The 27,480-nt window shown below is 42.6% G+C and overlaps 1 long non-coding RNA gene across 2 annotated transcripts in view; it reads left to right on the forward strand.

Annotated features, from left to right (window-relative positions):
* The first annotated feature begins 1,939 nt into the window (after positions 1-1,939).
* The window catches only part of LOC142870047 (uncharacterized), a 100,769-nt gene continuing 75,228 nt past the window's right edge, over positions 1,940-27,480 (forward strand). The window contains exon 1 of one of the 2 annotated variants that reach the window (XR_012918574.1): positions 1,940-2,151. This is a non-coding gene — a long non-coding RNA (uncharacterized LOC142870047). The remainder of the gene's footprint in view (positions 2,152-27,480) is intronic. The other variant, XR_012918575.1, reaches the window with a different exon arrangement.

Below are 27,480 nucleotides of genomic sequence, written 5' to 3' on the forward strand. Positions count from 1 at the left end.
AAGCAGTGAAAACAGATCGTCACACTCTCCTCAGTTGTCTGACAGCTCTTTTCGACACAGCCACTATCCGTGAATCAGAGCTGGCTCCTGCTCTGCAGCCTTCACGGGGAGCGTGTGGGCTGCTTTGTTGTTCCTACCGCCATTTCTTATCCTCCTTGAAATGGCCACGTAGGTGAGATGTGGTAGGCAGGGTGGTCAGACGACAGGGGGATGTCTTGGGCATGGGGGGCAGTCCCTTAAAATTTTGGCACGCTGAGGGAGTTGGATGATCATGCTTAGATAATGGTCACGAGGGAAGGCGACCCAGTGTCACTTTAAGGCTCCATGGGTGCTTCAGGTCACAGCATTCATTCAAATATACAGATGTCCAGGTCTCATACTCTTATTTCCTGGTCCAAGTGTGACATTAGATAAGTAGACTTTACATTTTGGTGTTTTCCTACGTAGTAGGTACAATCAGTAGTATGATTGTTTATTCTCTCCCCTGATTCATCATGCCTGCTTTTCTAAGATTTTCTTTTTCTTTTCTTTTTTTTTTTTTTTTGAGACAGGGTCTGACTCTGTTCCTCAGGCTAGAGTGAGTGCAGTGGCTTGATCATAGCTCACTGCAACCTCAAATTCCTGGACTCGGGTGATCCTCCTGCCTCAGCCTTCCGAGTAGCTGGGACTGTAGGCACCTGCCACCACGCCCAGCTAATTTTTCTATTTTTTGTAGACACGGGGTCTTGCTGTGTTGCTTAGGCTAAGATTGTCATATTAAGAATTGTTTTCCGAAATTAACGTTAAAATACTGCCTATGTTCCCTTCCCTGGGGGCGTAACAGACATGTTGGAGTCTCAGTGCCCATTGTCCAGCTTCACACCCCTCTGCCTCCAGGAAGGCCCCATCAGCCCCTGGAGCTGCCCGGGGCACAGCGCAGACAGCAGGAGTGCCTGGGGGTTTACGTCCACCCCAAGGCGGCTGGAAGCAAATGGCTGGCCGTGGGAGTAGGAAGGGCCAGCTCCCTTGGCTTCATGTGGGACAGTGTATGCTCCAGAACTCCCCGTGGACACCGGCTGAGCCCAGGACTGGGCCTGGAATCTCACCTGTGCTTGACCTTTTCCCTGTTCCTGTTCTGCTCCCCCAACCCCCTTCCTGGTTGCGCCTGGGAGCACCTCGTTGATGCACTGGCAAGTGAACTGTCGGCTCCAGGTCTCATAATGGGAGCCTGTCTTAGACAGGGAGGGGGATGGTGGTGGGGGTGAGAGAGGGGGTAGATCATAGATAATCCCAATCACGGTCAATATGAAGCTGCCCCGAGTCTCGCCCTGTGGGCACACGGCCGGCACATAAAGCATAGCAGGGTGACCGAGTGTCTTCTGCCCAGCCAGGTGGCGGGCTGGGCTGCCCACGGTCTAGAGAGGAGGGCCGAGATGGGGTCTGAGAATCTGAGCGGGCAGCTGTCAATTCAGGTAGCTCAGGGTAAACCCCTTCTGGTCAGAGAGTTGGTCATAGTTGATCTTCTCAGTTTCTGAGGTTGGAGCTTGGCATCACCCATGGAACAGTCGCGACGCCTGTGTGGACAGGGGGCCTCCGAGTGAGGCCGATCCCTGATGCCAAGGGGAAGGAAGGGCTTTGGCCCCTCATTTCTTCAGGGAAAAGCCAAATCCACTGCTTTTCACTCTGATCGCCAAGCAGAAGTACTCCTTCTGTGTGATGTAAAGAAAACAAAAGCACACATTGTTTTCCAGAAATTCTAAGTTGAAATGAAAAATTTATGAAACTTATAACATGTCTTGGTAAAGCATTTTATTTTCTCTCTCTTTCTCCCTCGCTCCCTCCCTTCCTTCCTCTCTCCCCACCCCTCCTGCCACCACCCTTCTTGGATTTTTTTTTTTTTAACACTATCATGTGAGTCAGAATGGGTGTATCACTTTTAATTCTTGTTGATTACCATTCGTGTTGGAACAGCTACCTGGTAACGCCATCTCCTATCAGGAAATAAACGCCGACTTAGTGACCTGAGTGAGATAGCTGGCGACACATCCCACTGGGGACATGGCAGGCAGCCGCCTGGCGCTTGTTGAATTAAGAAGTGTGACTACAGTAATTAGCAGCGAGTATCCAGCGCGGGATAGAGCAGATTCGGGGCAGAGCTCGGGCATCACACAGGTTGACCTCCATGTGGGAGAAACGAGGGATTTGGGTTGGGGCCTGGAGAGTCGGGGCAGGGGTCACGAGAAAGAAGGTTGGTAGCAGAAACCAATTTGACATCTCTGAGCTTGTAATAGGATTTACCCTGGGCTCGCAGACCTGGGGGGTGTCACCTTGTTGACAATTCTGCAGCCCTGGAGTGAGTATTTGAGACTGGAAGAGTTAATTCTTCACTGCTTCGCCTCTTGTATGTGCTTAATGGAACACAAACAAAAAGGAAGAGACACTGTGTTAAAATAGAACCAGGGCACAGATTGAAATGATGCGTGATTACTAGCAGTTGTACGATTTATGGAAAAAATGTGCATGCAGGTCTTTTAGGAAGTGTAAATAAAACAGATGGATTTATAGAGGGGGGGAGTATGCTCTACACACCCAGCTCCTATATCAACAAATGTTGCCCTCAAGGTAAATTCTTAAAAAAAAATGTTCTAAGCTTGTATTAGTCACACCCATTTATTTTTGGCATAATTTGTGCACTATTTGGAAGTTGGCAAGAACGGGAATGTGAGGGCCAACATTTGGTCTTGCTTCAGGAGTTTCTATGAATATGAATGCCTGAAGTTTACATAGGCTTATGCTGTCTCTATAGCAACGCGTGTTTGTTGTGAAAATCTGGCCTTTTAAAGTCAAAAATCCGTATGTTAACCTCGAATTCAACATGCTATCTAATTCTGGTGTTTTAAAACAGTTTTAGGACTGTTGCACTTTCAAGATTGGATTGGGTTGGAGGGCGAGTTATGGGTATTCTTGGGGGCACACACACACACACACACACACACACACACACACACACACACACACAGAGATACACGCGGGCACACGCGCCTCTGCGCGGGGAACCGCTTGCTTGTGGAAGTCAACCTTAGCGTGCCTCCAAATGGAGCTGGGTGAGAGGAATTTCATTTTCAGTTCACAGAGCAGGCGGGGGGATCTGAAAGTTGGGTCTGGAGCACCAGAGGAGAAACTAGCGTGGTATAATGTGGTTTTTTCACCGGGTGTTCGGAACCTGGAGGAGACTGTGCAAGGGCCGTCAGGCTGGCTGAGGTCCTTCCCGGCTAGCGAGCAGAAAGGGGCTGTGTGGGCACGAATGAGGCAGAATGGCCCCATGCCGTGTCAGCCCAAGGCGTGGAGACTTCTCTGCACCGCTCAATCCCCACCGGGCTTTCATGTGGCTGCAGCCGTTCTTGCCCTTAATGGGATTCTTGGTGGAATTCCCATCAGATACCACTTGCAGGTGGGAACCTGAGTATATTTACTGGTCCCCTCGGGGGAAAGAGCTGGCTTTTTGCAAAATTATGCGGTCCCTACGCCCAGAGTCTCTGGGTTCTGAGAGTCTACATCTTTTGGGGGATGTTCTTTCCTGATCCTCGGTGTCCCCCGGGATCCTCAGGCTCGCGCCTCCCCACACTGGCTCTCAGAATAGGACAGGGTCGACTCTTTTATACTGACGGTCACATGAGAGAGGAGTGCTTTGAGAAAGAGCATGGGGCTTGGGAGCAAGATTGGGTTCTGTATTAGAATCTGGGACCTGCTTCTTGAGCGTGGCAATTGAATGATTTGGAGAAACTCGTAAATCCTCCCTTTTGGCAAAAAGAAAAAGAAAAGTAACACCTGCTCAAATGAGATAATGGATGTGACAGAGCTTTGTAAAATTCTCAACTCCTGTTGAAATGCAAGTTTATCATCACTATCACTTTAATAAGGGCTGGCAAACAGTTTTCTACTCAAATTGCAACTCTGCTCAGTGGGTAGTAGCTGCCTGTAGTGTTGTGCTGAGAAGGATTCCGAGATTGTCTCACAAGGCAGAAGTCCTGAGATTGATTAGTGATGTCTGTCATGAGCACAGGGAGACCTGGAGGGTCCCATATGGCATCAAGTGTTGGCACTTCTAGTGTGTGCATAGGGCAGTGTTCTGAGGAAGCGAACTTCTTGACGTCCAGAATCAAGCATGTGTCTAGTTTTGACTCTGTTTATGGAAGAGTGTTTTCATGTTCTTTCCCAAGGCTGTTTCTCTGGTTGTCTGGTTAGGGAGGTATCAATAATTGGGACCAGCGTTTCTTCTTCCTTTTCTCTTGTTCCATTAATTATATTGTCCCTTTTATACATTTTGACATTTGATAAGATTCAATTTAGCACTTGGCTCTTTGCTGTCCTCTCTTGATCTCCGTATGAACACACTCTATACTATATGTACAGATCTCTATGTGTGTGGAGGTTTTAGCTGTATGTACACACTGTAAATTGTTTGAGGGAAGAGATTATATCCCACATCTTCTTTCCCTGTGATTCCCAGTCTAGTGTGGGACATATAATAATTTGCTAAGCAAATTCTGAACTGATCATTAGATTTTTCTGATTATATATAATATTTATTTTAAAAGAAAATTGGAAAAAATAGAAGAAAGTAATAAAAAATATGTTAAAACATTAGTACTAGAGGTAACTACTCACCAATAACATTTTGATGTGTTTCCTGCTAGCATTTTTCTATGTGTCTATTTAGATATAAATTTTAAAATAATTTAGAGCATACTCTGTCTATAATTACATAATCTGGGTTTACCTTTTACACAAAATTATAATTACTCCCCTGGATTTTTAAGAGTCTTGATAAATACTAAAATGCTTAAATTTTAAAACTTCAACTGATTGATTTTGTTAGTTTGTGAGGTTTTTTTTTTTTATTTTTTTTGAGACAAAGTTTCACTCTGTCACCCCAGGTAGAGTGCAGTGGCATCATCATAGCTCACTGCAACCTCAAACTCCTGGGCTTAAGTGATCCTCCTGCCTCAGCCTCAAGAGTAGCTGGGTCTACAGATGCATGCCATCTGCCATCACACCTGGCTAATTTTTCTATTTTTAGTGGAGATGTGGTTTCACTTTTGCTCAGGCTGGTTTCAAACTCCTGAGCTCAAGCAATCCTCCTGCCTTGGCTTCCTAGAGTGTTAGGGTTACAGGCGTGAGCCACTGCACTTGGGAAGTTTGTGATTTAAACAGTAATGCATACTCATTATGAAAAAAACTTCAAAGATATGGAAGGCTATAGAATGAAAAGTAAATATCCCTTCTTTTCTCCTTTTCCTTATTCTTGTCAGTAGAAGTAACCCCTTTGTAACAATTTCTTATGTTTCCTTTCAGACATTAGTTTTGCATACATAGAGGCAGAAAACGTGGGTTCGTATTATTTCTATAGTTTTTCAACAAGATTTTTACGCTTCTTATATCTTGGACATCTCTTATTTTACTATGTACAAATTTACTTCATTCTTTTACACTGTTACAAGGCATTCCATTCCAGGGAAATATATCCTTAACCAAACTCCTATTGATGGCTATTTAAATGGTTTCCATATTTTGGTATTATAGACAACACTGCATCAATAATCTTTGAGCAAATATTTCTGTACACATCTTTGCATATATATTCCCGTGTACAAGTATTAATGTAGTATTATGTACTACATTAGCACTATGTAGTATTAATCCCTGGAAATGAAAATTCTGGGCTCAGGGGAGGATTCACATGTAAAGTATTAAAGGATAGGGGAAAATTGTCCTCCAAAAATGTTTATCCATTTATATTCTCACCAGCTGTACATGGCCTTTCTGGTTTCCCACACTCCTATCAATAATGGGGACAAAACAAACAAATAAACAAAGAAACAAAAAAACAAACACACATGAAAAAACCCAAACAGGAATCTCACTGTTTTTTAATTTACATGTCATTCATTATTAGTGAGGGTGTGCATTTATTCACATGTTTATTGGCCACTTGTATTTCTTATTCTATAAACTGCTGTTTGCATACTGTGTATATTTTTCTATCATGTTGTTAAGTCTTTTATTGATATGTTAAATGTCTTTAGATATTAAGGAAATTAGCCATTTGTCTTATGTGTTGGAATTAGTTACACAAATGTTTTGGCTTTCTCTGACCTTGTTATGGTGTTTTTACAGCAATTTAAAATGTTTATATAATCAAATTTGTTAGTCTTTTATTTCATGTTAAGAAGAATCTAATTTATTTCAAGATAATTGAGACAATTCACCTATGTTTCTTATTAGCAGTTTTTTAAAAATATTTTTATTTACAGGTTAGGATCACATTATTTTCATGTTAAAATAAAAAATACAGATGCCCAATAGTGGGATTGCTGGATCAAATGGTAGATCTACTTCTATCGGTTTAAGGTATCTCCATATCACTTTCCACAGAGTTTGAACTAGTTTGCATTCCCACCAGCAGTGTAGGAGTGTTTCTGTCTCTCTGCATCCACGCCAACATCTATTGTTTTGGGACTTTTTGATAAAGGCCATTCTTACTGGAGATAAGTGATATCTCATTGCGGTTTTGATTTGCATTTCCCTGATGATTAGAGATGTTGAGCATTTGTTCACATGTTTGTTAGCCATTATTCTGTCTTCTTTAGAAAAGTTTCTGTTCATGTCCTTTGCCCACTTTTTGATAGGGCTGTTTGATTTTTTTCTTGCTGATTTTCGTGAGTTCTAAGTAGATTCTAGTTATCAGTCCCTTATCAGATGTGTAGGATGTGAAAATTTTCTCCCATTTTATAGGTTGTCTGTTTGCTTTCATGACTGTTTCCTTGGCTGTACAGAAGCTTTTTAGTTTGATCATGTCCCATTTATTTATTTTTGTTGCTGCTGTGATTATGGGTATCTACCCCAAAGAACAAAGGACAATCTACAATAAAGACACCTACACTCTAATGTTTATAGCAGCACAATTCACAATCACAAAGCTGTGGAAACAACCCAAGTGCCCATCAATACATGAGTGGATTAATAAAATGTGGTATATATATATATACCATGGAGTACTATTCAGCTCTAAGAAACAATGGTGATATAGCACCCCTTGTATTTTCCTGGATAAAGCTGGAACCCATACTACTAAGCGAAGTATCCCAAGAATGGAAAAACAAGCACTACATGTAATCACCAGCAAATTGGTATTAACTGATCAGCACCTAAGTGGACACATAGGAATTACATTTATTGGGTATTGGGCAGGCGGGAGGGGGGAGGAGGGGGCGAGTTTATACATACATAATAAGTGAGATGTGCACTGTCTGGGGGATGGTCACACTTGAAGCTCAGACTTGTGTGGAGGGGACAAGGGCATTATTCAAAATCTTAAAATTTGTACCCCCCTAATATGATAAAATAAAAAAACCAAAAAGCTGCACCTGAATGTTTATGGCAGCACAATTCACTATTGCAAGGACATGGAAACAACCCAGGTGCTCATCAATTCATGAGTGGATAATTAAAATTTGGTATATATTCACAATGGAATATTACTCAATTCTAAGAAACGATAGCGAGCTAGCATCCCTTATACTATCCCAGATTAAGCTTAAGCCCATTATCCAAAGTGAGGCAATACAAGATCAGGAAAATGGGCTCCACATGTACTCGCCATCAAATTGGTACTGACTGATTAAAACTATGGTGCTCAAATGGTGATAGTGCTCACCAGGGTTTGGGGCGGGGGTAGACCCACATCTTAGGGATGTGGAGAGCATTGTGAAGGGGAAGGGCATACCTCCAACCCTTCCTAGGGAGAGGCAAAGATATAAAATGTAACCAAAATGTCAAAAAAAAAAAAAAAAAAAAGAAACATTTAGTGGGTGTCGGGCGGGTGGGAGGGGGAGGAGGAGATGGGTGTACACTTACATAATGAGTGTGATGCCCACCAGCCGGAGGATGGACGCACTAGATGCTCTGACTCAGCGGGGATGGGGGTGGTGGGGGGGTGGGGGCAGTGGGGGGGTGCCAAGGGCAATATACATAACCCTAATAATATTTGTATCCCTATAATATGATGAAATAAAAAAAATGTAAGGTAGGAATCCAGTATAAATTTTTTCTCAAACATTTAGTTGTCTCATATTGTTTACTGAATAATCTACATTTTCTCTTCTGATTTGAATTGCTATACTTATCATATACTAAATTCTTATATATGTTCTTTGGAGTCCTCTGAACTTCCCAGTCTGTTTCATTGGATTGTCTGTCTAATCTTGCCTAGTACCTTTTTGTTTTAATTACTATAGTTTTAATGTATTTTTATAACAGAGGGGTCTAGACGACATTTGCTACTCTTTTTTAAAAAAATACTTGTTGGCTATTTTCACATGGACTATTTTTCCAGATGACTATGGAATCATTTTGTTGAATTTCTACTCTCCCAACAAAACAGACAAACAAAACCCCTTTTGAGATTTTGATTGAGATCACACTGAATTTATTGGCTACGATGGAGAGAATTGATATCTTCACACGGCTAAGACTTCCTATCCAAGAACACAGTTTTTGTTTCATTTTATTCAAATCTTATTTTGTGTTTTCAGTAAACATAATTTTTAAAGGCTATATAATATGTTGTCTCTGGGTTTACCATAATTTATGCGACTATTCCCTTATTGCTGAACACCGCCTGTTTCTGGATTAGACAGGGTGGTGGTGAGCATTAGTGTGCTTTGCTGTTTGACCACAGTTTGCTGATTTCCTTAGGATACATTTCCAGATCCATCAAAGATCTAGGCATTTTACAGGCTCTTGGAACTGTTGGGAGGCAGCTTTTTAGAGAGGCTCAAACAATTTACCCTCCTACTGGCAGTTTTAGAGTATCCATCTGGCTGAACCCTCATCCGCACTTTGAATATTAACATTAATAGTATATTTGCTAAATTGATGTGGATGAGTCAAGTGGTGGGTGGGACCCAGCATTGGATGGCTGCCTCTGCTTGTCTGTGAGTAGATTTTTTTCCCCCTTTTTTCCTTTGCCACATCCTTTTCTCTCCAGAATACCCAGGGTGCAATTTCGCTCTTCACTAAGATTGGCTTTGAGCTGACTTTGGAGACATTTTGCTTAGCAAATTCTTAGGTCTTTTGAAAATTTCATTTGTCCACTGATGTCTAGGAATGTCAGGTAAATTTTTTTTTTTAATTTTTTTTTTTATTTTGGCATATTATGGGGGTACAGATTTTAAGGTTTCAATAAATGCCCATTTCCCCCCCCCCCAAAAGTCTGAGTCTCCATCATGACCATCCCCCAGATGGTGCACATCTCACTCATTATGTATGTATATACCCATCCCCCTCCCCCCTCCTACCTCCCCAATACCCTATTACTGTAGCACCTATGTGTCCACTTAGGTGCTACACAGTTAATACCAGTTTGCTGGAGAATATATCTGGTGCTTGTTTTTCCATTCTTGGGATACTTCACTTAGTAGTATGGGTTCCAGCTCTAACCAGGAAAATATAAGATGTGCTATATCACCATTGTTTCTTAGAGCTGAATAGTACTCCATGGTATACATATACCACATTTTATTAATCCATTCTTGGATTGATGGGCACTTGGGCTGTTTCCACAGCCTTGCAATGTCAGGTAAATTTTGAGAGGTGTCTTTCCATTTTGCTGTAATAAATTGTCTGAGTGGACAAAACAAACAAGCACCCCCCCAGCTTCCCAACATACACGGGGCTGAAACCCCGATAATAACTTGGAGTTGACTTGGGCCAAAGTTGAGCGAAGGTTTCCAAATTCCATCCCCCAAATAAGTCTCTGTGACAGAGGTGTTCCTCCTGCTTTTTAGCCGAAATGTTACTTGGATTTCCCAAGCTTAGAACCCAGAAGTGTTCACTTATAACAAGCAAATGCCAAATTTATGAGAAAGGCCTGAGATGGACACCCAGATAACCATCCTGGTGATGCTTCTGTGCGTTGGCTGTCACTGACTCCTTTGTGCTTTGGCTGGCTGTGAGTGTGGGCATTGGACATTGAACATGCTCTCCTCCCATCTGAAAACCCCTTTTCCTGCCACCACCTTGCTGTGGAACCCCATTTTTGGTGGGGTGGGTTGTGCTTTTTGCAGGGTGGTTTCTTTCAAGGTGAGTCTATTAGGTTTCTAAGATGTTTTAACTAGGGCAGTCTAATTGTAGGGTACCACACGGAGCCTGGCAGGAGGTACTTTGTAAATCAGATTGTTATGCTTAGCTGTGCTAATGAACATTTATATGCTCTAAATCCTTCATATAGCAATGGGATAACAGGCTTTAAGGCCATAGTTGCTATTTTGAGTTGGGCTCACTTGTAAAACTGATTTTTTTATTGTGAAGCTGTTTTCAGTTAGGGAAGTACATAAAACCCTTTGAAAGAGAGAATTTCAATTTTGTGGTTGCTGCCTTATATAGTTTAGATGGTAAAATCATTACATATATATATATATACCCCATATATGTATATGTGTATTATAAAGCTTAGAACCAAACAGTTAAATAGTGCTCTTGACGCAGGACTTGTTAATAATGGAGAACTACAAAACCTTAGTGGAACTTGGCCAATTGCACAACCTGTCCTCTGACCAGTATTAAGTTCTAACTTTTGGGAGACAGGTTCTCTTTGGTTTTGTTATGTTAGTTTCTCAGAGGTTGCGGGGAGGGTAGGAAGCTGTGTTCGAGTGGCAGGCGAGGAGGCGGAGAGCACAGGGTGCGCAGCTGCGAGGCGAGTGTGACTGCAGGTGTGCGCTGACAAGGATTTTTGAGTGCATGTGCACGCCTGCGTGTGAGACCGATAGAAAGAGCAGTGACTGGCGTGATGGGAAGTGCCCTGTCCCCTGGGAGCCTGGCCACCTTGTTTGGAAGTTCACAGTGAGCAAAGTGAGCAGACTGTGGGCAGCTTGCTATGCTAGTTTGTGATGTGCAGATGTGCACATCCCTTGCTGACGTGTGACCCTGGACATGGCAGTCCACCCTTCTGAGCCTTGGTTTCTCATGGAAGACTAGAACACACTCCATTAGGTAGTCAGGAGGGTTAGATGCAATTCCAAACCTTTGAAAGCTCTCAGAGTGGCAGAGGATAGTAAGCACTCAGGAAGTGGTAGCTTCTGTCACTGTTGCTGTTATTATGTTGATAGATCTTCACATCCCCTACTTCATCCTAAGGTCCTTGAGATCTTCCTGGTGTCCGCCAGAGCACCTAGACCTGTGCCTACAGGTAACGATCTGTATGGGGGGCTGGGAGTGGGGGCAGGATGAGGATGGCACAAGCCTCGTATCTTCCCTGAGTTGATCCTTTGGTACCTTGAACGAGAAGTTTGGCAGCACAGGGCTCTGCCAAGATTCTTGACAAATAAACACCAGCATGCTCTTTAGGAAGCCAATAAGGTGACTGTCCCTCACCGGCAGTGCGTGTGGGTGAGGTGAGGGGGAGGTAGTGCAGCAGGAGAGAGGGGGGTTTGCAGAGGTGGGACGAATAACTGGAAGCCATTTCCCTGATGTCCATTCTACAACTTGCTGTTTCTGGAGGTCCCTTGGTTTAGGGCAACAAGAACCGTGTTGGGGACAGAAGCCAGGGTTTTGGGCCCTAGTTCTGTCACTTGCCAGCTCTGGAAGACTGGGAAGGTCACTGTCTTTGGGGCCAGAGTCTTCACAGCTGGAAAGCTGGGATAAGGTACTTCTCAGACGGTCCCTGTGTCAGTGCTGTGTAAACAACCACATAAATACTGGTTGTCATAATCAGACACGCTCTGTGTGAATGGCTTTGGTTCACTATTGGATCTTAATTGTTCCCTTTTTCTTTGTCCTTGCCCCCAATCTTCCTTTCTCACTTGTTGGCGCTCTCTCTCCCTTCCCCTCTTCGGTTGCCAGGGCAGGTCTCTGTTTCGCCTGCAAGGAAGAGCAGAGGGAGTAGAGCTCCAGTTTCTGGCTGGGGCCTCTGCCCCTCTTCGAACCGTGTCCCTCTCCACCTTTCACGCAGGCTTAGTGCTGAAGCTGGAACAATCCAAACGATTGTTCCCTCCCGTCTCCATGGCTGGCGTGGACACCTGTTGAGGGTGGAAGTTGCGGTTTGTGTTGCTTTGCACAAAGGCGGCACACAGTAGGCAGCCTGTAACTGTTTGCTCAGCAGTGCTGCTTGCTGAGGGGTGGACAGGAAAAATGGGACAAATACCCTTGTGGCCTGAGGATGAGTAGCTCCTAGAGGGCACCCTTGAGTGGTGGCCCAAAGGGTCCCAGGCTCAAGCTCCTGGCCTCTCTTGCATCAAAGAGCGTAGGCTCGAGAGGGGGACTCCAGGATGGGGAGGTGGCTGTACAGACAGATGAAGCTCACCTGCCCGCCGCTCACCTCCTGCTCTGCTCCCCCTTCCTAAGTTTCATGGAAGATGACTTTTCTATGGACAGAGGTGGGGGACAGTGGAGGTCTGTGGCCCAGTCCCTAACAGGGGGTAGGACACTCCAGAAACCATCATTCATCCCTGAAACTTACACTCCGTCAGGGAGACAGACACATCATGACTAGTTAACCAAACATGTATACGGTAAGTACCATGAAGGACGGACGGAGAGACCTGACCTAGTTCGGAGGGTCAGGGAAGGCTTCTCCCTTCAGGTGACTCCTCGGAGATCCAAGAGATGAGCAGGGAAGGGTGTAGCTGATAAGATGTCTCTTTGGTAGTTAGAGAAGCACCCTCTTCTTTAAGGTGGTTTATTGCTGATAGTTGTGGTCACTCTGCGTCTGGGACACACCAGTGAGGCAAACGATGTCCCCAGAGTCATGCAGTGCACTTGGGCCCAGGGCACATGAGGCTCTGGCTCTGGGAAGAGGAACAGCACGTGTGAGGGCACACCAGCACAGGGCTGCAAATCCTCCTGTCTGCTCGTTCCACACTCACTCTGGCCTTCTGAACCATTCTCCACCCAGCAATCAGAGTATGCTTTTGAAAGCATAGAAAAGGGTGGGTGAAGTGCACAGATTAGAGAAGTGTGTGGGAGGTGGGTGGATGGAGCGGGGGATTAGTGAGATGTGCGTGGGAGGCGTGACTGGGAAGGAGTCAACCCTCACGGGCCGTGTGGGGACGGGAGCAGACGCAGATGCCCAGGGGAGCGTGCAGAGAGACAGAGGACAGTGGCCTGGAAGCCAGGGAAGGGCTTGTCTGTAGAAGGAGGGAGCAGCTGGTCACTGACAGCTGCTGGGAGACAAGTGAGGGGACAGCATGGACCTAGTGGGACGGAGGGCAAAGTCAGGCGAGGAGTGGGCAGGACGGGGGGAGGAGAGGAGCACGTAGGCGCAGACGACGCAGGAGCTGCCTGTGAAGGAAGGAAGTGGGGGTGACCAGTGAGCAGTGGGGAACGTGGGGCGTGGGACAGGCAGGGAAGAGAATGCGGGAGAGAACGGGGCGCGAGGCTCTAGCGGAGACAGGGAGTAGAGAGATGTAGGGCGCAGGGGGGTAACTGATGACGGAAGATTCAGGAGAAGGCAGCGGGGTGGGAGCCAGTTCTGCAAGGCAGGGCTGGCCTGGACGGGGAGTAGAGGGTCTGCAGGACACAGCGGTGAAGGAGGAGAGGGGGAGTGGATGCGGGCGGGTCTGTCAGTTTGGTGGTCGGAAGGGGGTGGGGTTTCTCTCATGGATTCTGTTGACCCTGTGGAATAAGAGGTGAGATTGTCCGCTGAGAGGCTGAAGGTGAGATTTTAGGCATGGACCACCATTAGTTGAGGAATAGGAAGAAGTTTGCGAAAAGAACACGGGAATGAGTGGGATTACCACCATCTCCATAGCACTTCATAATTTACAGACCACCCCCACGTAGTTCATTTCACTTAATCTTTATTTCAACCACCTATTGGGTGATATTACCCTTTATCTTGCAGATGGGAGTAAGGTCCAAATTGGGTTCAAATTATTCTGGGACCCAGGCTCCCTCAGAAGGACCCTGAGGAGTCCCCTCAGCACCCCACCCTAAGAGGCTCGGTGAATTTTGTATTTTTAGGTTTGCACTGTGCTAGAACCCCCCTCCTACATTTGGGAGCGTTCCCGCCATGTGATTCTGGGGGTAAGCAGAGCCAGCTTCTCAGGAGAGAAGCGTGGAAGGCCGATACCTGGAAGGGCCCTCCCCAGCCCTCTGGGGTCTGGGTGCAGTGAGTGCCCGTGTGCTGGCACTTGCATGAGGCTCTGAAATGAGACCTGGTGAGGACAAGGAGCAGGGACATTGGAGAATCCTTTAGCTGGTGGCAGTAGTGGCAATGCAGTGACATCGGGTTTCTAGGGTCTGTGTTTCCAGCAGAGCCATGAAGGTAGCAGGTTGATACAGGCTGAGGTGAACTTTCCAAAATGTGTCTAGAGGCTGGGGCTGTAGTTCCTGGTCCAGCTTTCTTTGTGTCTGCCTGTTCTCTGAGCCTTTCTCCAGCTGTTTTGGGGAGTCTCTGAGCTGCCTGATATCCTTTCAGTCAAGTCTCTTTTTCTGCTCAGTTCAGCCAGAGACATTGCTGCTATTTATGACCAGCAGCCCTGACTGGTCCACTTGCTTACACCAAAAGCATGATTATGTCCACAGAAAGAGCCTGCAGTTCACCTTGGTGTAATTTTTTTTTTTTGAGACAGGGTCTTGCTCTGTTGCCCTGGGCTAGAGTGCAATGGTTTCATCATAGCTCACTGCAACCTCAAATTCCTGGGCTCAAGCGATCCTCCTGCCTCAGCCTCCTGAGTAGCTGAGACTACAGGCATGTGCCACCATGCCAGGCTAATTTTTCTATTTTTTTGTAGAGATGGGGCCTCAATCTTTCTCAGGCTGGTCTCCAACTCCTGGCCTTAAGTGATCCTCTTGCCTCAGCCTCCCGGAGTGCTAGGATTACAGGTGTGAGCCACCACGCCTGGCCTCACCTTGGTGTATTGAAGTTCACAACATTCAAGTTATGTAGAAGGCTCCAGGTTGTGGAGTGGGCACCACCACCCATTCTTGGTGCTCAGAAAAATGTGCTTCATTCAGACGGTACCATGTGAGGAGAACAGGACTTTGTTGGGAATTGTCACAAAACAGGAGGGCACCTTATCCACTTGGTAGGTGTTTTCATGTTATTGGAGGGGTTTAGGGTTAGGGTAAGCCACGTGTCCAGAGCTTTGGAGCCAGTCGGGAAGCAATGTTGAGCTGTTGGGCTGACTTTGCTACCTAGGATTCAGGGATAGTCCTCAATTTTTTAGGTACAGCTTAAGTCTCAAAAGTCAGAGTGGTATTTATTTGCCATTGACACCAGGGTTTCCACAAAAGCTCTTTCTGACGGATGAAGGGCTACCTAAAGAGCGATTGATTGGTTGGTGATGTCTGCCACTGGTAATCGAGGCTTGTGCCAATCCCTGATTTAGATCCAGATCCTGGAGGCAGATGCTCCTGAAGGGCACATTGAGGTAACTCCACCTTCACACAGTGAGGCGTATGGGATTCCCTTTGGCAGAGGAAGTAGCCCAGACCTGTGTTGCTGCTTTGGGGGCAGCAGTCCAAGGCAAGACTGAGTGCTGGCCTTGAAATTTCATTCATTTCCTAGCATGAAATCCCTAAGTGGTTTGAGGGGATCTGCCAAGCTGTTTTCTGCCACCTCTGTTGTTCATACACAAAATCTTCTTCTTCTTTTAAAAAGAAATTTATAACTGAACAATTTGAGTTATTTTAACACACCAGCGTTAGAAACTGATAGCACAAATGAAACAAAAGCAGAGACATAGATAATGTGAACAATGTAATAAAAAGCTCATGTTATTAGAATTATGTAGAACTCTATGCACAGCAATAGAGAACACACATTCTTATAGAGCGCACAGAAACATTTGTGCAAACTGACCACATGCCAGGCTGTAAAGGAAGCTTCAACAAATTCCAAGGAATGATAATTATGCAGATTATGTTCTCTGAACATCACTCCATAAAACTAAAAGTTACCTAGAAAAATCACATATATCTAGAAAGGAAATGATATTACTGAGAAAGAGAGTCTTCAGTTAAAAGGAAGGTTAACTTGTTAAATTCCTAATGAGCATAAGGGAAATTAGTAAAAATAAATAAAAATGGTGATTAATATTGAATGACAATAATAACCTTCTATCCAAATAAGTGGGGCATAGCTAAAACCGTTGTCAGAGGAGAGTCTACTGCTTTAAATCTATTTTTGAGGAAATAAAAAGGTTAATGTAAAGTGAGTTAAGGATTCTACCCAAGAGATTTGAGAAGAGCAACAGAGCCAATCAAAATAAACAAGAAGGAAAGAAATAATAAATATAAGGACAGGAATCAACGGAGAACAAACAAACACAAGCAATAGAGAAGTGTGACAACCAAAAACTTGCTTTTCTTTTTGGAAATATAAACAGCAGGAACCAGTCTATTAATATTTCATAGTTAATGAAGATGGTGAATCAATAAAGACTAATTAGCAAAAAAGATTTAATAAAGAAGATATAAATTGAGGGAGAAATAGCTATAGACAGATAAAACTGGTAAGATAAGTAAATTATGAGTAGCTTTATCTTACTAAATTTGGAAACCCTACATAAAATGAAAATACTTAGAGAACATGATTTAGAGAACATGACTACATAGGTAGAAGAAGAAATAGAAAACTTAAATAAATCTATATGCACCAAAAATTAGAATAACAATCGAAGATCTTAACTCCAAAAAAGCACCTGGCCCAGATAGCTTTACAGTAAAATTCTAACAACCTCAAGTTAGAAAATAGAAAAACAACAAAAGCTTACCCTCTCATTTTTTAGTTGCATGTAATAATTACTCAAAAATTGGATAAGGATAAGAATAGAAAATTACTGACCTTCTTGCTTATGATCACAGATATGAAAACCCTAAATAAAATACTATAGTAACTTATAAAATATTAGTATTAAAAATATTAATATATTATCATTTGTTAAGTATATTCAGAAGTAAAAGGAGGTTCAACACATTATAGTAATATAATTTACTACATTAAAAAACTAAAAGAGAAAAAAATCACATAATAATCTCAGTAAATGTAGAAAAGCATTTAATAAAGTTTAATACCTATATGTGTTGAAAAACCTAAAGCACAAATTATACTTAATGGAGAAAGATGTATTCCTTTTGAAATCAGTAATAGAGAAGGATACTCATTATCATTTACTACTGTTAGCATAATACTGTACTTCCTAGACAACTGTAGATTTAAAAAAAGAAAGAAGAGATGTGGATTAAAAGGAAGGGATGAAGCTGTCTTTATTTGCAGATAATGTGATCACCTACGCAGCAAAAGCAACAGATCCAACTAACTATTCGAGTTAGGTAAGGTTGCCAAATGCAAGATTAGCTTATGGATACCAATGGAATTTCTCAACATCAGCAAAAACAGATTAGAAGACATAATTTAAAAAGAATAATATTCATGGCAGCAATAAAAATTATAAAATATTCAGGGATTCACAAAAAATAAAGACCTCTAAAGATGAAATATTAAAACTTTTAAAAGCTTATAAAAATAAGCCTGAATAAAAGATTGGAGTGATTTCTATGTAGTTGAGCAGGCCGACCATATAAATTATGTTAATTCTCCTCAAATTAACCTATAAAGTCAAGATAATCCCCCCAAAATTCCAGTAGGATATTTTTTCAGGAGCTTGATAGATGTATTTTAAAAGTTGTATGGTTGCTTAAAGGGTCACAAATAACTAACAAGTTTGAAAAAGGAGAACAAAAAGGCAAAACTTGCCCTATCAGATGTTAGGACATATGATATTAAGATATTAAGATATATGCCTTATTGTGGAAAAATTCAGACAATTAGAACAGTGTAACAGAGTGGAGCTCTCAGTAGACAGATCTACATGAATACGGAGTTTAACAAATGATAAAGATGACCCACTAAGGAAACTGGATCCTGTGGTATATTCTATTCCCAAAGAGGATTGCAGCATTACCTTCTTCTCACATGTGCTTCTTACAAAGTGGCTTTGACCCTCTTCCTATTGAGAGGTGAAATATACGTTCCCTCACCTTGATTCTGGGCAGGTTTTTTTGACTACAGTGGAAGTAATGCTAAGTGATTTCTTCAGCTATTTATAAAGTTGATACAACATTATTGAGTGATAATATAAAGGTCATATGAAGTCATACAACCTTTGCTTTTTTCTTAGAATTCAACCATCATAACATGCAGAGGCCCAAGCAGTCTGTGAAGAGGCCCTAGTGGAAAGGAACTAAGGCCTGCGCTGTCTTTAGTCTAAGCTGAGCTCCCAGGTGACAGCCAGTGCCACCTTCCCAGCCATATAAGTGATCCATCTTGAAAGTGGATCCCTTAGCCCCACTTGAGCCATCTCAGTTGATACTCCATGGCAAAAAGATGAACCATCCCTGCTGATCCCTGCCAATATTGCAGACACATGAGCAAAATGTTTGTTGTTGTTTTAAGCCACCACATTTTGGAGTGTTCTGTTATACTGGTGTGTTAAACAGATCTCTATATCATACCATATACATCTATTGACTCTAAATGTTAAAGATAAAATGATACAGTTTGTAGAACATTATGTGGGAGACTATCTTTGAGTAAGCAGTAAGGAAGGATTTCTTAAGCAAAACCCCAAATGCACAACTTTATAAGTGAAAAAGTAATGAATTTGTTGGTTAAATAGAAGTTAAGCAATTTTGCCCAGTGAAGAATAGATAAGGTTAACAGACATGATAGTTTGGGAGAAGACGGTTGTAAAGTACCAAAACCTAAGGCACTGATATTTGAAATTTACAAGAAACTGTTGCAAATCAATAAGAAAAAAATAGGAGTCCCTATGAAAAAGTGGTCAAAGGGTATAAATTTGGCAGTTTACAAGGAAACTCATGTGACTAAAAAGCATATGAAGAAGATGTGCAAACTCACTAGTGAGTAGAGAAATAAAAATAAAAATAACAATGACAGAACTTGAAATGTAGAGTGTGTTAGTTTCCTAGGTCTGCTATAACAAAGCACCAAAAACTAGGTGGCTTAAATCACAGAGCTTTATCTTCATAGTTTTGGAGGCTAGAAGTCCAAAATCAAGATGTCGGCAGGGTTGGTTCTTTCTAAGGGCTGTGAGGGGGAGTCTTTTCCAGGCCTCTGCTAGCTCCTGGTGGTGTGCTGGCAGTCTCTGACACCGCGTAGCTTGCAGATGCACCACCCCAGTCTCTGCCTTCATCTTCACCTGGTGTTCCCCCCGTGTCTCTCTGCTTGGCCTTCCCTCTGTGCATGTCTATCTCTGTCCAAATCTTCCCTTTGATGAGGACACCAGTCCTGCTGGGTGAGGGCCCTCCCTAGGGACCTCACATCAGCTGCATCTGCAAAGATGATTGCATTTTGAGCTACTGGGGTTTAGGACCTCAACATAACTTTTTGGGAGGGCACAATTCAATCTAAGGCAGGAAGCGAGCCTTGGAAACCCTCCGCCCCTGCTGGCGGGAGAGAGGGCCGGAGTAACCGGTGGTCCATAGTCAAGCCGAGCACACGCACACCACATGACTCTGCTTTCATGCTCCTGGGAATACATGCCAGAGAATTCCCCACATAGTTTTGTAGGGAACGTGTGTGGGCAGTTTACCACAGCATTGTCTGTGGTAGTGGGGAGTTGGAAGCATTCTAGTTGTCCATCCTTGGGGGGCGGATATATAAAATGGAGTGGGCACGGATTATGGAAGAGTACACGGTAGTTAGGAGAAATGGACTAGATGCATACTTGGCAATATGGATAGATCTTAAAAACATCACACTGGGTGAAAAAAGGAAGAGATTGAATGGAATCTAAAACATGAGAATGTACCATTTCTACACATTAAAATATACATTGCACACGAGACAACAGTCCAACAATATCTACATATAAACACAACAAAATGTATGTGAGTTGTGGGCTGAGAAACTCGGCTGGGGAATGGAGATGAAACGGAATTATAAAAAAGTAGGGCAAGAGGGGTTTGTAATGGACACAAAAAGTTATGTCTCATGGGCTAAGGAATTTGTTTAACCCCTAGTCCTGAAATACACAAACACCTCCCCACTGACTACTTCACTTCCACTAATATAATGCTTGGTGTGGGAGGTGCATAGTCACATTACTGCTCTTATTTTGTTTGCACATTCTTTCATCTTATTGAGAGTCTTACAATCTTAGTGTTGGAAGAGATCTTTCCTTCAAAGCATATGAAGAAGATGTGCAAACTCACTAGTGAGTAGAGAAATAAAAATAAAAATAACAAAGACAGAATTTGGAATGTAGAGTGTGTTAATTTCCTAGGTCTGCTGTAACAAAGTACAAAAATTGGGTGGCTTACATAACAGAAATTTATTGCCCGTTTTGCCCCTATGCTGCTTGTTGAGAGAGATACAAGAGAAGCAAGATGCCCTTCCCGTGCTCAGGACGATTCATCTGGATGGGGAGAGCATGTGCTCAAGAAACAATTTGATAATGACAGGAGACTACAGTATGCAATCATGTGTTCAGTTGTGTGGGGCAAGCCTGCAGCTCAGCAGAGGAAGAGGTACTGGAGAAGAACAGAAAGTCTAAGATAAAAAGAGATATGTAGAATTTTATGGACTTCAGAAGAATTTGTTTAAGTGGCGCCACAATGACAGGTTTCCCTGGACCCCTCAGCTTGCTGCCCATGGCAGGGGGTTTGCTCCCAGCAAGCCCTGACCTGCTGGACAGTGAAGGAGGCCCACAGGAGGGAGCTACGGGCTGGCCCCTCAGCTTCAACCAGAATAGCTTCATACTCAGGGCTCTAGATTAAGATTTTTTGGCTGGGTGCGGGGGCTGATGCCTATAATCCTAGCACTCTGGGAGGCCGGAGAGGGAGGATTGCTCGAGCTCACAAGTTTGAGACCAGCCTGAGCAAGATTGAGACCCCATCTCTACTAAAAAATAGAAAAAAATTAGCCGGGCATGGTGGCGTGTGCCTGTAGTCCCAGGTACTTGGGAGGCTGAGGCAGGAGGATCGCTTGAGTCTCGGAGTTTGAGGTTGCTGTGAGCGAGGCTGACGTCATAGCACTTGCCTGGGCAACAGAAGGAGACTCTGTCTCAAAAAAACCCAGAAAAAAATACAAAAAACCCCCAAAAATAGATTAAGATTTTTTCCTGAGGACAAGTTTCTGTGTTAAGAAGTTTGAGAACAGTCCCAGGGCCTCAGTGTGTGTTCTAGGCCATCCGTGTCCAATCTGGGCCTCCCCTGTTGGCAGACACTGCAGTTTTCAGAATATCCCCTTGCTCTTATGCCTCTGTCTGCTGCCAATTCCTCGGACCCTTCCAGGTGCAGCTCCAGCACCCTTTTCTCTTTGGACCTGCTCCTCCTCACTCACCTTCCCTTCGCTAGAGCTGATCCTGTCCTTCTTTATCAAAGCGTCCACCACACACTGTGCTGTAACTGTCCCACCATCAGGCTGTGAGCACCCCTAAGACCAAGCCCCTCTCTTCTCCATCTTCGTCTCCTCGGCAACCAGCATGGCGCCTGGCAGTTAATAAGTGATGAGCGAACATTTGCTAGGGGAATGTGTGAATTGATACATATGCATCTATCTGAGTTCCTGTATTTGGCTACATAAAACCTACGGAACTTATTTATTTATTTAGTTTTTTTTTTAAATAAAAGTTTATTGTTAAATGTACAACAGGCTCGGAGACAGCACCTTTTTCTAGCTACAAGTGGTGGAAGATGTTATGGCAGGGAAGGCAGTCGTTTAACGGGTAATGGAAACCAGGCTCACTACTGCCTCAGGCACAAGGAGCAGCTTACTTTCTCCCAAAATTTCTTTTTGTTTTTCTATGATCATCTTTTTTGTTGACATATTATGATTACACATATTTATGGGGTACAATTTGACATTTTGATACATATATATGTTGTATAATGATCAAGCCAGGGTATTCAGCATATCTGTCACCTCATGCATTTACAATGTTTCCATGGTGAGGGCATTCAAAAGCCTGTCTTCTAGCTATTTTCTACTAGATGATACTTTACTGTTAACCATTGTCACCCTGCTGTGCAATAGAACAGCAGAACCTTTTCCTCCTATCTAACTGTAACTTCGTACCCATTGACCAACCTGACCCCGTCCTCCATTCTCCCCTCCTCTTCCCAGTCTCTGGTAACCACTGTTCTACTCTTTGCTTATGTGATATCAACTCTTTTGTTTCTTTTTTTTAGATTCCACATGAGTGAGATCATACAGTATTTATCTTTTTGTGTCTGGCTTATTTCACTTAACATGATGTGCTCCAGGCTCATCTATGTTATCACAAATGATAGGATTTCATTCTGTTTTCATGGCTGAGTAGTAGCCCATTCTGTATAGATACCACATTTTCCTTATCCATTCTTCTGTTGTTGGGCAATTAGGCTGATTCCATTTCTTGGCTATTGTGAATTATGCTGCAATAAACATGTGAGTGCAGATGTCTCTTTGAAATTCTGATTTCCTTTCTTTTGGATACATATGCAGCAGTGGGATTGCTGGATCATATGGTAATTCTAGTTTTAATTTTTGAAGAACCTCCATACTGTTTTCCATAATGACTGTACTGATTTTTTTTTGCCAGATTTCTTACTTTTTTTCCAGGGGTCTCTAGAAGCAACAGATTTCTTAATTCCACCTGTGGTCAGGGTCCCTTTCCCATGGCCTTTGCACAGTTCCTTGAGTTTCTTCTGCTTCTCTTTTTCTTGCTTGAAAGCCTTGTCTTCCTCTTCTAGCTCCTCAGCTTGCGTCTTGGGCTGTTACAGGGACTTCTTGCCATCTTCACAGATGGACACGGTACCTGCTGTCCCTTTAAAAAGATAGAGCACTGAAAACAGAGCTCTCTCTCTCTATCTAGTACAGGGGGGTTAGACAAACTATGGCCTGTGGGCCGAATCCAATCTGTGGTCTGTTTTAACCCACAAGCAAAGAATGGTTTTTACATTTTTAAAGACTTAAAAAAAACTAACAAGATTATGTGCCAGAGACTGTGTGTGGTGGTTTGCAAAGCCTAAATATTTAGTACTTGACCCTTTACAGAAAAAATTTGCCAACTTGTGGAACTCTATTGGAATACACTCCGAGGAGAAGTCATGGGATTCTTTAGGCTGTGAAAATTGGATTAGTAGTAGTTAACCTAGCTGACACGTAGCTAAGATAATAAATCCTTTTATGTGCCAGGTACTCTTTTAAACTTTATATATATATATTAACTCATTTAATTCTCCTCCAACCCTATAGGGACTAATTAATATTAGTCCTATTTTATAGATGAGGAAACTGAGGCACACAAACTTTGACTTGGTTAAGGTCCCACAGTGGCTTTTGTTCAGATGGGCCCGAGACTCAGCAGAGTATGGTGGTTAAGAGCAATGGGCTCTTGTGCCATTCTGCCTGGTTGGTCTCCTGGTTCCATGACCTAAGTGAGTCTCTTCTTAGAGTGCTTAGCTTAGTGCCTGGTATACAATGAAACTAGGTTAAGCGTTCCCTAGTGTTTTTTTAATTTCGTTTTGTTTTGTTTTTGAGACAGGGTCTCATTCTGTTGCCCAGGTTAGAGTGCTGTGGCTTCAGCCTAGCTCACAGCAACCTCAAACTCCTGGGCTCAAGCAATCCTCCTGCCTCAGCCTCCTGAGTAGCTGGGACTATAAGCACTCACCACCATGCCTGGCTAAGTTTTCTATTTTTGGCAGAGACGGGGTCTCACTCTTTTTCAGGCTGGTCTCAAACTCCTGAGCTCAAGTGATCCTCCTGCCTTGGCCTCCTGGAGTGCTAGGATTACAGGTGTGAGCCACCATGCCTGCCTCCCTGGGATTATTATTGAGATGCTGCAAAAGTCACATTGACAAGTACTTTCTGTTACTGTAATAGACTGGAGAATATCATTCACTAGAATTGGAGGACAGTCAGACTGGGAGGAGAACTCTGCCTCTTAGGGTGCTGTGCGTGATGGGGCAGTCATGGATAGACAGTGTGGTACACAGGTAAAGGTGTGTGGATTGAATGGGGGAGCAGGATGGTGATGTAGGATGTGTGTGTGCGCACCTGTGCACATCACGTGTGTATACGTACGTCAGGAGAGAGTGGGAGAGGGAAGGTGGGAGGAAGAAGCAGTGTTTGTGTGTTTTAGCATTAACATCACTGCAAAACTTTGGAGACAGAGTAAGATCTCTACAGAGGGTTGATTGGGAAGATTTTTGGGTAAAGCACTTGCATAACACTTTACAAGAAAACCGAAGATTGCTACTGTTTTTCAAAGCTCCTGGAATCATATATACCCATTTTCTTTGAATGTATCTTTATGTTGAGAGTGGGTCACATGGAGGCCAAAATTTATGCGGATTATGTTGTGTATTGACTGAACACAATAACTATTACAGTACTGGCCTCTCTGCTCATGATACTATATGGGCATTAAGTGCTTTTTAGCCCAGGAAACTGACAGCAATGTCTGAAAAGTTTCTAGAAAAAGACAGGTTAAGAGCAAACTTAAGAACTGTGGAACTGCTGCCGTGTGCCAAAGGTTCTGGGAACATTTTTAAATCTCTAAGATGAGTCACAGGTATCCAGGGGTGTGGTAGAACCAGCTTGTGCCACCATGGAGGAGCCAGTTGTGCACAGATATTCCCAAATCTGTCATTCAGTGACATCACTTTGGTAGCTTGAACTTGGCCATGATGAAGGTTACTTACATTATAGAAATCAGCAAATGCTACAAAATAGAGTTTTCCCCTCATTTAGAGCTGGTTGTTAAATATTTACCAGCACACCACTGCAGACATCAGACTTACCTCTCTTCATACTTTACTCTCTTAACAGTTTCAAGATCCTAAGGGTATAAGGTAACAAGGGCAGAATCACAAGGAGAGGAAACTTATTTCAATGGTGAAAGGGGCTTTTCAATGCTAATCGATCTAATTTTGCCCTGATTTGACATCAAACATTCTAGAAAAACAGTGGATGTAAGTTTTTATGTTTAAATGGGATGAGAGAGAGAGAGAGAGAGAGAGAGAGAGAGAGAGAGAGAGAGAGAGAGAGAGAAAGAGAGAGGGAAAAGGAGGATGTTTGAATGTTAGGTAAGAGTTTTGAACAGAAGGGAGCTGGTGTGTGGTGGTTGGGGTAGTTACATAAAAAAGAATATAATGGAATACATTTTGGCTAATTATTTGTCTCATTCAGGTTTAATTTTTGATTTTGATCTTTTTTTGTTGTGCATTGACTTACTGTCTTTCCATTAGGATATTACAGGGAGAGAAGTGGGTTTTTAAAAGCATACGTATTTAATGCAAGTCATACCCTAGGAAGATGAAAGATTACCGAGTTGTTTGTCCATGCAAGGTTGAGTATTATGTTGGGACTTGGGTTTTTCAACAATAGCTAATTTTCAATAAAGAGATTATCCTGTAAAATTGAAATGAATTTGGAAAGAAGTCAATTAAAATTTCACAGTTATGTTGTAGAAGTTTGTTATTATCAGTGGTTAGCTCTAATTAACACAAGAATGTGATTTCAGATGACATTGCAGGGGTGCGTAAGTGCTTTTTTGTGACTCTTACTGTTTATGGAAGAACCAACTCTTGTGGAAAATGTAGACTTTGCAGCCATTGGAATATAATTATGTGCGTTTTGTTTGTTTTTATAGAACAGATGCAAGACAAAGAACTTAGTATGAGATATTGGAATGTAATTTCGAAACATATGTTTCCAAAATTATGGAAACGTTCTGGATGATAAATAAATCCTTTCAGCCTCAGAGGGTACGGGCTGAAGGCTGACAGAGAGAGGAGTGTTGGATGGGGAGGAACGTGGTTTAAGTAACAGGCTGAATAGTAAGCACATCAAAGCCATTAAAGCATAAACCCCCAGATTTAAAAACGTGAGAGGCGAAAGATTATGTAGCGTGGTCTGGCGGCTTTATAGAGCCCGTGTCAAATGAGGGATAGAACAAAAGAATATGTGATTGAAGCTCTTGAAGAGATTTATTTCAGGAGAGAGGCAAACATTTCGCTCTGATACCAATTAACCAGGAAAAGGCACCACGTCATAAATGCCAATATTAAAAATGTAAATCCCACACCTGAGGGTACATTGGAGACAGGTCACAATTTTTTGAAGATAAAATACACAAAGAGATAACAGGAAGAGAGCTATCCAACTGCTCAGCCTACCTGTTTAGGTCTTCTGTGTCCTGTCTGCTGAAGTGATTTTCCATGGGGAAGTAGGCTCTTGTTTGGGGTGGTTTGGCCACTTGACCTATTATATTATATGGGATTTAGATTCCACTGAAGAGAATTTATTATGGAATCTCTAGAAGATGCTCTGTATAATACTCTTTTACCTGTAATGGCTTGGAGATGCTCCAAGCTTTTTCTATATTATTTTGGATAGCATAATTCACATAATGAGTGTGTAAAGGTATTTACAAAAAGCAGAGTGAAAACCATCAAGTGCTACATATATTTGTATCCATTAACTTAGTTGTTTTGCACCATAATTCTGTACAATAGGAAAGGTATACAGAGAGTCAGAGTCTTTATAGCTTGGGATGAATTTAGGATGATTCAGCCCAGCCCTTTCATAGTAGGAAAAAGACCCATGGCAGTTGAGAGATTTCAAATCCATTGGCCTACTGGGGAAACTGAGCAAGGAGCCATTTGAGCTGCTCAGCCACTGAAAGCATTTTGTGTTGAATCTTGAAGTTATCATTGTTATTAAGGCACCCCAGTCTTACGGGAAAGGAAATACGCTAAAATGTCAAACAAAACGTGTTGTCTGGAATAGAGATGTCTGTTGCTACAAAAATATTCAACTCCTCGTCACTGAACGAGGATAATAAATCTCTTTACCTTTTGTATTTTGGTGCATTGAAACATTATCTTTTATGATCATAGGTGTTGCTTCATTATTTAAAGCATACTTGTTATTGCAGGAAAGACAAGCTCGCATTTGATTTATAATGGAACCATTGTGCTTTGAGTTAAATGAAAGTTCAAAGGAAAATGAATTCTAAATAAGAATAATTGAAGAGATTCAAGGTTCATTTGAGTTTATATTCATCAAGGCAATTGTCTCCAGAAATCCTCTTATTTAAAGCAACAGGACAGATCGTAACTTACAAACTTCGCCTTTATGACATCACTTTATTCTATATATCATAATCAGAAATGTTAAGCCTCAGCAGTAATTTATACAAAATGTATTGTTACAGAGTTATAAACGTCATTAAGTGGTAGACTTATGTCTCAGTGTCATGAAAGTTGAACCTTGGATTAAAAAAAAATTACCCATAATGCAAGTATTCTATAAAAATATTCTTAGTACTTTCTCCTCCAGAGAAGACTCATATTAAAAGTTCAGTTTCATTTTACACCTGTACTCTGCTCTGGGAAGTACAACCTTTATTTCTCCTTCATGTTTTTAAAGTCACCTTCTTAATTCTGGTAGAACATAACTCAAACAACTGAAAATGTTAGGACTGGATT

Source organism: Microcebus murinus, chromosome 3, assembly GCF_040939455.1.
Source record: "Microcebus murinus isolate Inina chromosome 3, M.murinus_Inina_mat1.0, whole genome shotgun sequence".
In the NCBI taxonomy this organism is placed as follows: Eukaryota; Metazoa; Chordata; class Mammalia; order Primates; family Cheirogaleidae; genus Microcebus; species Microcebus murinus.